Source organism: Cryptomeria japonica, chromosome 1 (assembly GCF_030272615.1).
Source record: "Cryptomeria japonica chromosome 1, Sugi_1.0, whole genome shotgun sequence".
Lineage (NCBI taxonomy): Eukaryota > Viridiplantae > Streptophyta > Pinopsida > Cupressales > Cupressaceae > Cryptomeria > Cryptomeria japonica.
This window is the reverse complement of record NC_081405.1, coordinates 657,042,186-657,058,069: the sequence shown is the minus strand read 5'-3', so window position 1 is coordinate 657,058,069 and position 15,884 is coordinate 657,042,186. Positions and strand designations below refer to the sequence as shown.

Below are 15,884 nucleotides of genomic sequence, written 5' to 3'. Positions count from 1 at the left end.
GCACCTATTTATAATTCAGAAAAAAAAATGAGAACTATGAGAATCATCGGAAATTACCAGCTACTATAATCATAGAGTTCCAATTAGGTAATTGGAATATGCAAATTTCTGAAATTGGCATTACAACCAATTGTGTTACCAGATTTCCTTTGAAAATCAGAGCATGTACAAAAACTTGAGCAAAGGCAATGAAAAACCTAACATTTGCATGACCTCACTAAAAACTCAAGCTGTTCATAGCATAGATAAAAATGAGCATTGATGGGAATGTAAATCTAGGTTGATGAACAATGAGAAGAGGTCAAAGATGGTAACAAAAAGATGATCCGCGATGGATAAAATTTGGTATACAAATAAAAGGTGCAAGTAGACTACAAGAATAGAAGCAAAAGAGAGGCAATACAAAAGTCCAAATTAAGGCCTCCAAGACCACACAAACCTTCATGGCACATGCCATTTTCATAATTTTGTCACCATATTTCCTCCAACACCAATTCCTCACCATTTCTAACCAAATCTTCATTTTTTAGAGAAATCACAATGACGAATGTGAACAATCTAAATGATGAGGGCTATGCAATTTATATAGCTTTTTTTTAGTGTTTAGAGTGCGGGTGGGGTCCATTAGACTATTGGGGTTAGAGTTTGTGGCCCAAATTCCAAAAACATGCATGATTTTCTAAAATATTGTTTATTAAATTGTTTCACACAAGGGAAAACTAGACAATTATGGTGGGTTTGAGGGACACTAATAGGCCAAAATTGAGGTTGCATATAAAATAGATTTAATGTTTAATAAATATTTCAATTTGGTCTACATGTCGATCTAAGGTCTTAAACTTGTGAAAGGCATTGTGGCTATATGTGAAAGGTCTAAAGGTAGTGAGGTGAGTGTGGATGAAATATAGCTATTCTGATGAAAGTAAAAGTAAAACTATCCTTTTAAACCTACTACAAAAATAATAAACAATTCTACTATAAAACTATAAATGAAACTACTACTAAGACTAGTGGGCAACTACAAGAATTGTGCAGGCTGCTACAAAAACTATGCAAGCTTGTATTCTACTACACAATTGTATGCAAGTGATAGTAACTGCAACCTTCACACTACAAGAAAAACACTAAAATAAAAGCTCTGCAAAGAGAAAGGATCATCACAAACTCATTACAAAAATAAATAATTAAATTAGTTTCTATATTTTTTAAAGATTGAAAATTATAATTCAAATTATAATCACAAAAATTATAGTTGGGTAAAAACCCGTTTGTGTGGCATCCCTCAAATGGAAACTATAGTTTGCCCAAGCAAGAATGGTGCACCCATGCCTACATCTCAAATCATAGATGAACTACTCGGCGAGTAGTTAAAACTCATCAAGTAATTTTGCCTGGTTAGTAAATACGACTTTTACTCACAAGCAAAACTCACCGAGTTTTTAGCAAAAACTCAGCAAGTCTATCAAAAAAGCTCGGCCGCTTGTGTACATAAGCAGAAAACGGCCAAAAGTTGTTTTATTTCATCATTTTATGTTTGGTTTTCTGCTGAGAAGGGGGAAAACACACTCCAACACACTTGGAAACTAATTTCCTCCAATTCTTGCCCATTCCAAGCGGATTTCAAGTGGATTTGAGGTGGTTTTTGATGAAAAATTAGATTCTCGGGTAGGCTTTCTGATTTTTTTTCTATGCTTTTTTAAAACATTTTATTTATTTTTTGTTGCATCTAGATGAATAGAAAAATGCCTCAATTACCTTGTCTTTGTGCAATATAATCTTCAGTTGCACATAAGGAAGGTAGAGGAAGCACCGGCTGGTCCAATTGACTTGGATAATATAGATCCTTACAGTGATTGGAAATCACAGGAGCAGCGTCCATTGTTTACAGAGGATGACATCACTTATTTGGAGAGGCAGGCTATGGAGGAGGGGGGTGGATTTGGTTTCAGGTTGGATGACATTGAGGAGGATGAGGAGTCATTGCTAGTGCCAGGAGCAAGTAGAGACATAGCTTCATCTAGGATGGAGGACGAGCCACAACCTAAGCCAGACATACCGAGCGAGGAGGCACAGTCACACTCACGCCCACAGCAAACTTCTAGGACTAGACCCTCTAGTTCTACCTCTTCCCTAGTTTTTACTAGATCTGGGAGGAGGAAGATGTAATTGTAAAGATGTATTTACTTTTAGCTTTACAAAAACTATTTACTATTTTGCTTCCAACTGTTGAATAAAATCTGATATATTAAATGTGTGAATGTATTTTCTATACCTTATGTCTTCTTATTGTCGATATGTTAATAGAGGGAGAGACCGATCCTATATATTCGATAAGATGTATGTTCCAAACATCACGTCTTATTTCAAACATCACGCCTCTCCCCTCAGATCAGTTATGCATTAAACAACACATCTAATGACTAATAGTTAGTCAATACGTATTATCATTGAATCGATTCACATATCAATCGATTCATTTAGAATATATTTTAATTATTATTTTATCCTAACTAATCGGTAAAACTAAATTGTCTAAGTCAGCTTAGTAACATACCGACTGAAGCTATCACTTCAACACCACGTTAAATTTGTGTTATTGTGAATTGTTATTTTTTGCCTCATTATTCTACATTATGTTCAATATTATTTATTGCTCCGATCTACCTAAACCCTAACAAGGTACAGTATGACACAAAATGACGCCCAATTATGCAAAAATTGCAACAAATATGTCAAAAAGTATAGAAGATTGTTCTATCGATAGAGAGAAGATTTCTTCTCGTGCTTAGGTACAATCTGTATAGTATGATCGAGTACTGATCCATACGGTCATACAAATTTCGTCAACCTACAAAAAAAAACCTCTAATGCCCTCTAGCCAAAGTCTCCGTTATCAACAATTTGACAATCAATCTATATGTTTTTAGGCCTTTCAGACATGATGGCAAGGTCAAATTTGGCCCAAAGTACCCAAAAAAATCAACCACCCCTTGATTTAGCAACTTCAAAACCTACTTGAAACCCTTGCAAATCTTAAAAAACATAACAAAATTTAATGAAATGAAAGACAAACCTAACCTTCTTTGATGCCATGGATTCAATCGTGAGGTCCTTGAAACCCCAAAATGCACCCAACAAATTCTTCAAGCCATATGGCAACCCTCAGATTTAGGAAGGAATCTACAACATTGAAGCTATGATACCATGTAGGAGTTGATTGGTGATTCTTCAACGCCCTTAAAATCCTTGCAAGACCAAACAACTTCCACAAGAGATGTAGGATTAGACAGGATGTTGACATGTGTCTTAATCCTATACAATGAGACAACAACCTTAATGAAATATTAAATGGCCTAGGTAACTGTTGACGTGTTTTTTATGACCGTGTCTAACACAGAATAAAGTCACCAACGATCACCTTATCCTCTCTTGATCAAGATTAGTCCATATGCTAGGATTACTTAAAGCTCAAACGGCTAATTCCCAAGGTTCCTTCAGTGCGTGGATGTGACTCAGTGGTTTGATGGGTTTGCTGATAACCCAAGGGGCCTTACGTATGTTGAAGAAACTTATACAAGCTCAAGGATCTTTTGTACAGATGATTTGCAATAAAAGCTCTTGTTTTGGGTCTTTGGACTTTGAATTATGCAGAAAGTAAATAGGAATAGAGCAGAGAAAGACTAAACTAAAAGTAATCTAAACCTATGAACAAAGAGATGGGATAACTTGCGCAAAATCCAACCACGCTTCGCTTTGCCAGCAACGCACAACTACACGAAGGCGGTGCAATCTTCAGGGGGTGTGTTTAAGGATTTTCAAATCATCAAGAGAAACCATCAAATCGAACAACTTCTCCTGATAATCAAAGTTAAACTTACACATATAACGGAGGCTCGGGCTAACTTTGCACAGTATGCAACAATCAGCTACATACCAAAAGTATGATCACGAATTTTGCAACAAGCAATCCTATCAAATCCAGTTCGTCTAACAACATGAAAGCAAATCTAATCTATGAAGAGAATGAGACCATGAGAGCTCCAAAACAAAACAAGAACACACCAACAATTGAACAATGTATTAAGTGTTTGCTTCAAAAACTCTTAGCAACCATCTCTGACGATAGTCTCTCCTCCTTACAGATGAGGGGGTCACCCCCTTATATAGGCCTCAAGCCAAGATTACATGCAAAAACCCTAATTAGGGTTTGCCCTAAACATTCCCCACTCAAGGTGCAACAAGGTGGGAATTTGCAATTAATAACCCATTATGCCCATGCACAATTAATTAAAAGAGCCTAAAATAGCGCCCACTCAGCACATTAAATGCCTCATGATGCTGACCATACCTAGAATATAACCGACACCATCATAAATGCCCATCATTCTCCAAGTGACGGCGGCATGCACGAAGAATCTGTCATAAAACCATAATGAGAAGGCGATATGCAAGAAGATTCCTTATCCGGTGGTGGCATGCGTTGACTGGTCCATGCCTAGTCAATATTCTTTCAACAATAAATATGCCATCACTATTCAGTCAAAAGACTTCCGTCCAAAAATGGACGACCATTATCTCGTTCATTAATGGCGTATGCAATGAATCTACCGACGACAGCTTCTAGTTCTCCAATGTAGACACTTGGCACATTCTCAATGTTGAATTCCAACAAGGCAATTTCTTCTTCGCTTCTGGAAAAGAAGCTCTCCCACTCTGCCATGACTTCTTGCGTTTTCTTCATCATACCGGATAATGAAGAAACATTCACAAAATGTTCCTTAGGGAACGAACCGACGAAGAAGAAATCGTGCAACTAGGATTTCAAGGATTTCACCGTTATTCCTCCGTCACTGAGTTTCCTTGAAAATAAAGCTTCCATGGCAATAAGGATTTCTTCCTGTATCCCTCTGATAGACTCCTTCAAGGTGACAGAGTCAATGCTGAATTTGTCAAGGGTGTTTTTTCCTGAACAGATGGCGTAGAACCATCGAGGAAAGTCGTAGGCTTCATTCTCTTGGATCACTTTCTCGTCCACCAAGGTTTGCCTTGGAGTCTTCGTCAGAGCCCTGAGCCAGGAAATGGTTAAGTCTTGGTAAACATCTACATCGTCCCATAGTTCTTTTGTTGTCTCTAATCTGCTTAGGAGGGTCACAAACTTCGAATGAAGCTGAGCTAGATCCTCAATGAATTTTCCTACCTCGGCGTAGACATCCTCTACCCATTCCCAGGAATTTTGTGCCATTGCTCTAATAAGTTCTACATCATCAACTACTTCCTTGGGAAGGAAGGTAGGAGGAGTGGATGAAGGACCTGCTTCTCTAAGGGGTCTTTTGAAACTCCTGACGTATTCGCATAGAAGTTTGTTTTCCTCCCTAAGCCGCTTACATTTTGCCTTTGACTTCAACAACTTCTCCTTCATGGCCAAGGAGGAATCTTCAAAATCCCCCACAACTTGACCAGTGGAAGTGTTGATGTGTTTTTTATGCACATGCGAACACAGAATAAAATACCAAGGTATCTTATCCTCTCTTGAACAAAGTCTCTCATATGCTATGCTTCGTGATCAAATGAGACAACTCCAAGGTTACGAAATGTCAGGTCTTGACGTGTGGATAAGTTCAATGGTTTGATATGATAATGCTGGAATCACAAGGGGACTTACATTGTACATGAATGCTCAATCTTATCATGGATCAGGATAAGTATGCCGATAACTTAGGATTTATCAATATGGCTCTAGATTTACTTCTTACTAAAAAAGGGGGAAAAAGAATAGGGTTCAGGAAATTTATTCTAAACCTAGGAATGTAGGAAATGATGAATGGATTTAGTGGAATCAAACCAGGCAAGGTCTCACAATCAGGTATTGACACAAGCTTAGTGCAATCATCTAAGGTATACTTAATGATTTTCAAACTATTACCATCAAACGTAGACACCATCCAAGTTGATGCTTGTCAACGGACGCATAATAGTTGAAGTTATGCTTACTCAAACTCCAATTGACCACACAAGGCGCACTTACCAGGGGCAAGAGGCTAGTGGTATGGATTAAGGATTCCACAAAAATAAATTCAACAAATCTTCCACTCAATCTAACATACATGAAAATAAATTCTGAACTAAATTCTAATCTAACTTGGAGGAATTGAGAACCATGAATGCAAATACAACATTTGAAGAGCAAAATCACCAACAATTGAACAATGATTAGGATTCAAATAGCTGTAGCATATACCAACAATTCTACAAAAACTCTCTCTTACAAATGAGAGACAAGGAGGCATATATAGAGTCCCTTACAAAATGGATGGCCCAGATTGATCTAAGATCAATGGCCAAGATTACAAGATAAAACCCTAATTAGGGTTTGTACAACCACCATTACATTGGCCAATAAGAAACGAGGGTAGGTAACAATAATATTTGATGTAGCGCCATGTGTCACCTATTCCCTCCTTGAATGAATGTTGACTTGGTACCCTTTGATTGAATGGATGGTGACTAGGATGCCACCTCAACTTGCCTTGCACACTTAATCAATTTGCCTTGTACATTATTCATCTTCACAATGTTTGGAATCCTTTATGATACTCTACATTCCATCCTTATGTTAAGGAATTCCATAAACTGTTCTCTCCTTATGCTTGGAAAATTTCCCAATCTTGGAATCCTGAAATATTTCCTTCCATGACGCACTTTGATATTGAAATTCCTTGATGTACTTATGGATTTCTTGATGTAAAATCCTTTGTGTTCATTTCTTGAACTTGCTTTCCTTCATTTGTTCACCATCAAAGTGAAGTCTTCTTCATGATTGATCTAGTCCTCATCTTCACCTTCTGGAACCTCTATCCGGAAATCCCCATACAATCTTTGAAGTATTGATCTTCCTTATCTCATTGCGTGCATCCTCCTTCACTTCAAGCCTTGATCATCGTACTTCCTTTCCTCGTAACAGTCCTGCAAAACAAATAAGCATTGAATCAAACACTAGTATGATAAACTTAACTTCAACCTTGGTGGGAAATTCATCCGCATATGGACTGATCATTCCTCAAAACCATCCGTATTATCCTTGTCCATTCTTCACTTGGTGGAAATTTGATGCCTATCTGGACAACTTCCTTCCTTTGTAATTCCGCCCTGCAGTGGAAATCCAACCCTCATCCGGACTCATTGTCCTTGAAAATCTTGTGTTGATTGGATCACCATTCCATGGAGTGGAAATCCGGACAGCATCAGGACTTTGTTCCTGACATTTGTCCCAACATGTGATAGGTAATCTTAGAAAATTGTAACACCAATTCTGGAAAATATGAAGGTCCGGATTAAAGTCTGGAAGATTTTCCTTAAGAAAAACCGATTTTCAGACTTAGGATAAGTCTGATAATAATTGCTAAGTCTGAAGACACCCATGTAAACTCAGAAAATCAAGTGTTTGGAGCCCAAAAATGAATGTCCGGGTCTGGAAATATCACTTGGAGGTCTGAAAACACTGAGAAAGTGACTGATTTTTTATATCAAAGTTGTAATAAAAGTCTGATTTTCTGAGGACAAAGTCTGAATACGCCCTCCAATGCCTGAAAATACTCAGAAAATGGTGTATTGAAGTCTGATTTTCTGATTCTTACGTCTGAATACATCCTCTGAAAGTCTGAAAATGGCTCCAAAAAGTCTGAAGACACACTGAAAATGATGAATATCAATGGCTGGAAGTGGTCACAGCCATGTCACATGCTTGCATTTGAATTATTTTGACCTTCAAAACTCAGAAATGGTCACATTTGAGCACAACTATCTGGCTGGAAATGAAGTTTCAGTCTGAAGAAAACCTGGTATACTCAAAAAAATATCAAAATTAGTGCCCGGAAGTATACCACAATTCTGAAAATGCTTGGAAAAGGGTGTGGAAAAGTCTGATTTTTAGTTCTTAAAGTCTGAAGACACCCTCCAAGGTCCAACAATGGCTGCCCAATGTCTGAAGACAACCTGCAACTTTAATAAATCAGTCATTTAAACTTGTCGCAGTCATAGGAAACAGCTGTATTTGATGAATTTCACCTTCCCAATGTGAAGTTTGTCAAATCTGGGCACAAACAAAGGGCTGGTAAAAAATATCTAAGTCTGAAGACAAATCTGAAAATGGAGTTTCAGACTTAGATCAGCAATGCAAGCTCCACCAAATGCCCAAAAAACTCATTAGAAATGACGCCCAAGCGAAATTTTCCAAGTTGGCAAGTGGTTGGAAATGAAAATCAGTCTGAAGACAACCTGTAACTATGGAGTTTCAGACTGTAACAACAATGGCAGCCCTTAAAAATGCACTGAAAACTCCTCCAAACAGCCCTTAACCAAAATCACCTTAGTGTGGATGAGCTGGGCAATGAAGAATAATTCTGAAAATGTGTTCTCAGCCAACAATGGAGGTCAAATCACTCCTAGCAATGGCGCCCAGCAAGGTCTGAAAATAATGGCAGCCACCCAACATGAAGAAAATCACCCCAAACAACGGCACAAAGAACTCCAAAATAAAAATCGAAATTTTCCCAGCTATGGCGCCAATGTCAAGATTCTAAAAAAAAGTCTTCAATGGCAGCTCGAATCTGCAACAATGGAGGTTGGAACAGTCAAGCTAGAAAAAATGGAGGAAAGAATCCTCAACCCAACACTTCACTTGAATACTTTGCCAAAATTCGCCAATAAGGGAGAAAAATCACCTTTCATGGAGACACCTGGCAGAAATAATAATAAAATAATGCTAAGTCTCCTCTCATATACTTGCTTTCACCTCCAACTTTCACCACACAAGCAATGTGGGATAAAAAACACTTGTATAAATACTTGCTTGGTGAAACCCTAACTTGCTTCTAGAAGGTTCTAACATTTAATAATTATTGCAAGTTATTAAATTTGCTTTTAAATTTTAAATAATTATTTAAAAGCAATCAAAATGGGGCTTATTTATTAAAATATTACAATTTAAATCCAAAATAAAGCCTCCAAGGGAAAATCGATGTCAATTGGGATTGAAAAATCCCTTCAAAAATCACTTAAGTGTCAAAATTTGCCCCATAGGGGAAATTCAACCCATGCTTGGACAAAAATCCATGCTCAATTTCATCAAAATGCACAAAAAAAACCTCCCAGGGGAAAATCGAGATGAGTTTGGACAAAAATCCAGACAAAAAAGCACTCAATTTGCAAAAAATCACCCCCAGGGGAAATCCGATATGCGTCTGGACAAAAATCCACACTCAAAACTCACTTAGCTTGAAAAAATACCTCCCTGGTGGAAATTCGACCTCAGTCTGGATGAAAATCCGGACTCAAAACTCTTCATAATGTTCCCAATGGAAAATCGATCCCTGTCTGAATAAAAATCCGGACAAAAATCCTTACAAAAATGCTCAGGGGAAAATCGACCTCTGCCTGGATAAAAATCCGAACAAAAATCCTCACTTAGTTGTCACAAAAATCCTGGTGGAAAATCGACCCAGGCATGGAATTATCCTTGCATTCCAATCCGCACTCCCAGGGGAAATTCGATGGCAGTCTGGATAAATCCTGACACTTAGCCAAATTTTAGCACTTCCAGGGGAAATTCGACCCAGGTGTGGATAAACAGTGGGGGAAATTAGTAGCTAGTATGGATTTCAGGGGAAACTCATGTGTAGAGTGGATTTTGAGTGGGGGAATGGGTTGGGTAGTCTGGAATGTGAGGGGAAAAACACCTCTAGCATGGATTTTGACCCTTTAACCCTTGGAATATGAATTTCCCTTAGGATTTTATCATTTTAACCACTCAAAATCACTCAGCGACTTTAAATTTGACTAGACTTATACTAATTTTCCAAAAATATGAGCGAAACACTAAGAAAATATTGGAATAAAGTGCGAAACCAACTTAAATAATACCTTAGGAGCGAGAAAACAACTCCAAAAGATCTGTGAATATCTTGGCACTTTAGAATGATTGATGCGCGTGTTTAAAAACACGTTATTGCTCAATATGTCTACACTTAGACAAAACTTAGGATCATTAAAAATATCATTTTTTGCAACTTGATCCTAACACTTCAAAAACCCTAGACGGCACTAGGCATGATCAAAACTCCAAGACTCGGGCACAGGAAACGCAAAATTGCCCACTCTAAAAAGCGAAAAGTGGGGGGGTCCCCATTTGCAATGGGGCGATGTGTGAAGACGTCACTACAAGAAGCATGGCCCAGATCAACCTATCTGATGACGTAATCTTCTTGCCTAATCTCACTCCTATCTTTATCCACTGCAGGTTCAGCAATGTGCAAGGTCCGGGATCCAGATTCTTCCCTGACTACCTTGGGAAACTTCCGGGGGGCCTTTCTTTCCGGTGGTCGATCCATTCTCTTCAATAATTCTTCTAATTCCTGAGCAGGATTGGTCCCTCCTTCTGCTTGATTCCCAATCTGCCTACCAACCAATCTAGCGTGGGGATGGAATGGCTATGATCGTCTGCATGCTCCTATTCCTGAGATTCTTCTTCCATTTCACCAAGGATAGTCTCCGCAAAGCTATCCTGGTGAACTTCATCCTAGTGCGGGGGACTTTCTTGCCTCTGACTTCTTGGCTAGTGACAGCCCTGTGAAGCATTGATGCTGAGTATATCAGGCGCTAGAACGTTCCCTGGAAGTGGGCCTACGAGATGTGGGAACATCTCCACCTCTTGTACGCTTGAAGAGCTAACTGGTGAATGCTCCCTTCCTGTCCTTGTTCTCTTTTGTGGAGGTTCCTCTTGCTGGGCTTCCTGTTGAACCTCGTGCAGGATTTCCTGCTGGATATCCTTCATCTTTGCTGCCCTTGGCCTCTTTGGGGCATTTTTTCCTTTGTCCATCCGGGATTCTCTTCCTACCTGAACCTGTGAAGAGCCTTCAATTGCCTCACTATGAGAATCCAGATTTCCCATCAGCTGGTATGTTAGATGGACATTGTTTTCCACCAACCTTCTTGTCTGCCTGTCAATCCAGTGCTTAGTGATTTTAAGCACTGGTCTAGCTAAGATGTTCAAATCATCTACCTCAAGCTCTGACCAATCTGGCAATTGGATAGGTTGATCTTTTGCTTTCTCGAATTCGGATTGCATCAAATCTGAATCTTCCTTTACCTGATCTGGTCCTGATGAATCTCACTTATTCTAATGGTGTCGAGGGGCAGTCTGGAGTGCATTCTTTTCCGGACCTCAAGGTCATCCTCGGCACTTGCCCAGTAATCCTCCAAGTGAAATCTGTGTATGAATTTGACACCGGCAACCTTCCTAATCTGGCTGTAAGGATCATATTGGGCCCAGGATGTGTAAAATGGTAGGCGATAGAATGCCAATTCCCCTGCTGCACTTTCAGCGGTCTCCAAACCTGGGCATATCTCCATGAAATCCCCCAAGACAATTGGAAATTCGATAGATTGCTTCTTCTTCTTCTGCAACTAATCATAGGCAGTTAACTACCTCATGAGCTCGAGCAATATAAGTTTGTCTGACGGATATCTGGGCTATTTGTAAGACTGGAAGGAGAACCCTTGTGTCCTGATGTAGGTGAATTTGGGGAATTGCAGGAACGCAGTGCCATACCTCTGGACCAAGGCACTTGCTTGTGGAGACAACCTCATGTGTAACTTATTTTGCATAAGTCGTGTCAAGTACATGGTGAAGGTGTCATTCACCAGCCTGTAAGAGCTAACATTGGAGAGATGTAGCTGAGGATAACACTCATGCATTTTTAACTGAGCTGGTCCGCAGCCCATGATTCCTCTTGCTGGCAGCCCATCGAATCCTCCCCTTCGTGCAAGCATATAGAACAGGTAGGAGCTCATGAAAAAGGATTGGGACCTTTTCTCTTTCAAGTTCTTCAGTTGTTTATGCAAGTAGTGACTGATCAATCTAGCCCAGTCGATCAATGTATTTGAATTCATGATCTCGCCTATGTAGAAGAACATCCAAGGCTCGAAGTTCACCGAGTGTGAGCATCCCATTACTCTGCTCAACATCTTTATCATGTCCACATATTCCTGCTTGAACTCGAAGATTGTGAGAGTTTTGGGCATCGTGGAAGCGTGCACTCTAGGCTTCAACAACCACTGCTTGTTGATCAAATCAACGCACCTGGCGGGGCCTGCTTCATATACTACTTGAGCTCCACTGCTGGTCCTATAAGTCATGGAATAATGTGAAGGGATTCCGAAGGCTTCACCAATTGACTCTGGAGTCAATGTTGCCAGTAACTTGCCATCTGGCATTGAGATTGTTTTCCGCTCCAGATTGTAATGTGTTGCACATTCCAAGACCAGATCTGGGCATTGAATAGCGGGAGGAAAGCCAGCTGCTGCAACTATTCCACTTCTCATAATTTTGACAGTTGTTGGGGATGGATTGTGTCCTGTTGTTCCGAACATTCGTATCTTGAATGCAGCCCAGTTGAATGTGCCAAGGTTAGTATCGTTGATTTCTTCCCATCTTGAATTCAACCGAGAATGAGAAAGAAAACCCTTCATCTCCGCTTTGATCAACGCCTGCCTGGAGATACTAGTTGCCTTGCTAGGTTCTACCATCTTGGGAGTACTTCGAAATGATGAAAATAGAGACTACGTATGAATATTCTTCACTTCTTCACTCTTTCTTTCCTGAATCTTGCACGTGAAAAATGAAATGCCATTCCCAGCTTATATAGAATTCTCAAGAGGCATCAAATTAGTAATTGCATTTATGGCGCGTCATACTTTCCTCAATCACTATGCCATGCAAAGGCAACTTCCCATGCGAACGAGTTCAAATTTAGGACTTTCCTTAAATGCTCCCAGTCATGCGTCATACCTGGAAGATTCCTCCTGCCAACTCGTTGATTTTATTCTTTCCAATTCTGAAGGATCTTTCTCAGGATTTGCTCGATTCTACTCCAACTTGCCATCTCTTGCTTTTGAAGGACTCTCATGACCTTTTCAGTATCCCTATTTTTTAGGGATCTTCCTAAAATTTAGGAGTCAGGCTCATTGGATGGAGAATTTCATCCCAATTCCGAATCTATAAAAATTTCCACATTTGGTCGGGGTTTGGTGTCTAAAAATAGCATATTCGAAAATTCGCCCGAGGGGAATTTTGCTTTTCATTCCTCCTTGACTCCTTGGATTCCATGCCTTCGGCGAAATTCCAATTTTTTTTAGCTCAAGTGAAATTTTCACTACACCCATGGATTCATGGATTTTCCTCCCGTGAATGCCTTCTTGAATTGAGCGCCCCAGCCCAGCCTTGGGTGCATTTTCAACATATCCATGGACACATGGATTTTTCCACTTGTGAATGGCTTTCTCAATTCAGCGCCCCAGCCCAGCCTTGGGCGCATTTTCAACATATCCATGGACACATGGATTTTTCCACTTGTGAATGGCTTCCTCAATTCAGCGCCCCAGCCCAGCCTTGGGCGCATTTTCAACATATCCATGGACACATGGATTTTTCCACTTGTGAATGGCTTCCTCAATTCAGTGCCCCAGCCCAGCCCTGGGCGCATTTTCAACATATCCATGGACACATGGATTTTTCCACTTGTGAATGGTTTTCTCAATTCAGCACCCCAGCCGAGCCTTGGGCGCATTTTCAACACATCCATGGACACATGGATTTTTCCACTTGTGAATGGCTTCCTCAATTCAACGCCCTAGCCCAGCCCTGGGCGCATTTTCAACATATCCATGGACACATGGATTTTTCCACTTGTGAATGGCTTTCTCAATTCAGCGCCCCAGCCTAGCCTTAGGCGCATTTTCAACATATCCATGGACACATGGATTTTCCCACCTGTGAACAGCTTTCTCAATTCAGACTTCGAATATTTAGACCTCCTATTGTTTTGAAGTGTTTTCCTGAGCTTTCCATTTTAGGCATGGATTCCCAGCACTTGACCCTATTTCTGGCTATCTTTGTCTGTTGTTTGACTTTCCGGAGTTAGAAATGTCTGCGAACACCTGTTCCTTGCCGCCTCGTCTGACTGACCCTACCAGTACTAACTTTCCAAAAATAGAAACTTTCCAGGTGTCAGCATTAGATCCCCGAACAGGGTGCAATAATGACTTACTATAAATAGAAACTTACTAAAAATAAAAATTACTAAAAATAGTCACTTTGATTTTTGGCAAAACGATGACATTCCGAGACTCGGAAAAAATCCCTAAAAAATAGGGACTTTCTAAAAATAGAAAGTTGCCCCGTTTGGGCTCAAATTTCACTAGGTCCCTTGAAGGGTCCTGATTCCAGTCGTATGCTTAGTTTTCCCCAAACCCTAACAGGAACCCCTAAAATCCAGGACAAAAGGCAAAACCCTAGAAAAAGGACAAAATAGGCCCTAGACTTCATAGAATTTGCTTGACAGAGAAGCAGATTAACCTTAACTGACCCCGGAACATCCGCAACGCGGAGAGATTGAAGAGATTGCAACCAACACACACAAAAACCAAGGCCAAACGACCAAAAGGGCCTAAAAGCTAGGGGGGTCCCTATCTGGGATGGGGTGATGTGTGATTAGGTCACAACAGTAACTAGAATCAAATTAAAGTTGTAAAGATAAGATATGATGTTTCTTATCTAGACAACTAGGACTTTCAAAAACAACACCTAGGACCTAAGTAAACTTAAGTCATATGAATAATTCTCCTTCTAGGAACTAGCGAAATACATTAGGTGCAAGACCTTATTCAAACCAGTAGTACCTTCTTTCACACAAACAAAATGACTACAACGAAGGGGAAACAATATTGTAGGATATGGTACCAAAGCATACTAACTTGGATGCTTTCACTTCCCAACATTATTCATTTGTGAAGGAATCAAATAGCCAACACAAACTTTTAGTGCAAGTATTATTGGCACATGTCATGATTCTTTTAATCTACATGCATCATCTAATGTCAATGATAACGACGATTATCTTCTCCAAGACCCCTATGACATTGATTGTTGATTTTATTATTTTAATATTCAACAATAATTATCTATCATGAGATTGAAGTATGACAAGTTGACAATTAAATAGTATTTTTAATACCTAAGGTAGTTTTGTTTATTATATGATGCTATGTGGTATCATTAACTTAGTTCCTATTTTTTCAATGCAAATATGTATGTATTTAGGATTTTATAAGCTTTTTGTATAGATGAACCCAAAACAAACTCAACAACCCCCACCCGAAAAAAAAGTTACATATGTGTACCAAACACCTATACCTGAACCCAAATCAATAACTTAATTTGACTCCCTAACAAATTATACTTCAGGTCAAAATTCTAACAAAACACCAAAAAACTAGTGGGTCACTTTGTGGGTAGCTCAAATAAACCCCCATTCAAAAAACTTTTGAAAATTTAGGGCTTATACAACATGAAGCAAGGATATATAAATCCCTTTAGCAAAGCTTCACCACTATAACCCACTCTAACGGGGCTAAAGATTGTGCAATAAAATTTTGACCATAACTTGATTATCACTCCTAGGGTTGTTCATCCTCTATGCTCACCCTATTTGTCCTTGTCCATGCATAATGGATGAAATATTTGATTCCCAAGGAGTAACATTTCACTTTCCCCTCTCAATCTTTTTATCTCTTCAAATACTTGGTTGTATATACTAAGCTGCTTCTTACAAAGGGGGTGTAGAACACAGATTTACTACTGAGAGTGGGGGTGAATCAGTAGTAAATAACTTTCAATCCTTTATCCAATTTACTCCTTTGATAAGTTACTTTTAGACTGAAGAATAAGATGAAATACTGAACTGAATTCTGAAAGTAAACACCACACAATAAAAAAAAGACACAAGCAAATACGTGGAAACCCAAGATGGGAAAACCACAGTGAGAAACGC

At 39.4% G+C, this 15,884-nt stretch overlaps 1 protein-coding gene across 5 annotated transcripts in view; it reads right to left on the bottom strand.

Annotated features, from left to right (window-relative positions):
- LOC131050449 (uncharacterized) overlaps nucleotides 1–15,884 on the bottom strand; it is a 256,321-nt gene that overhangs the window by 192,693 nt on the left and 47,744 nt on the right. The window lies entirely within an intron of this gene.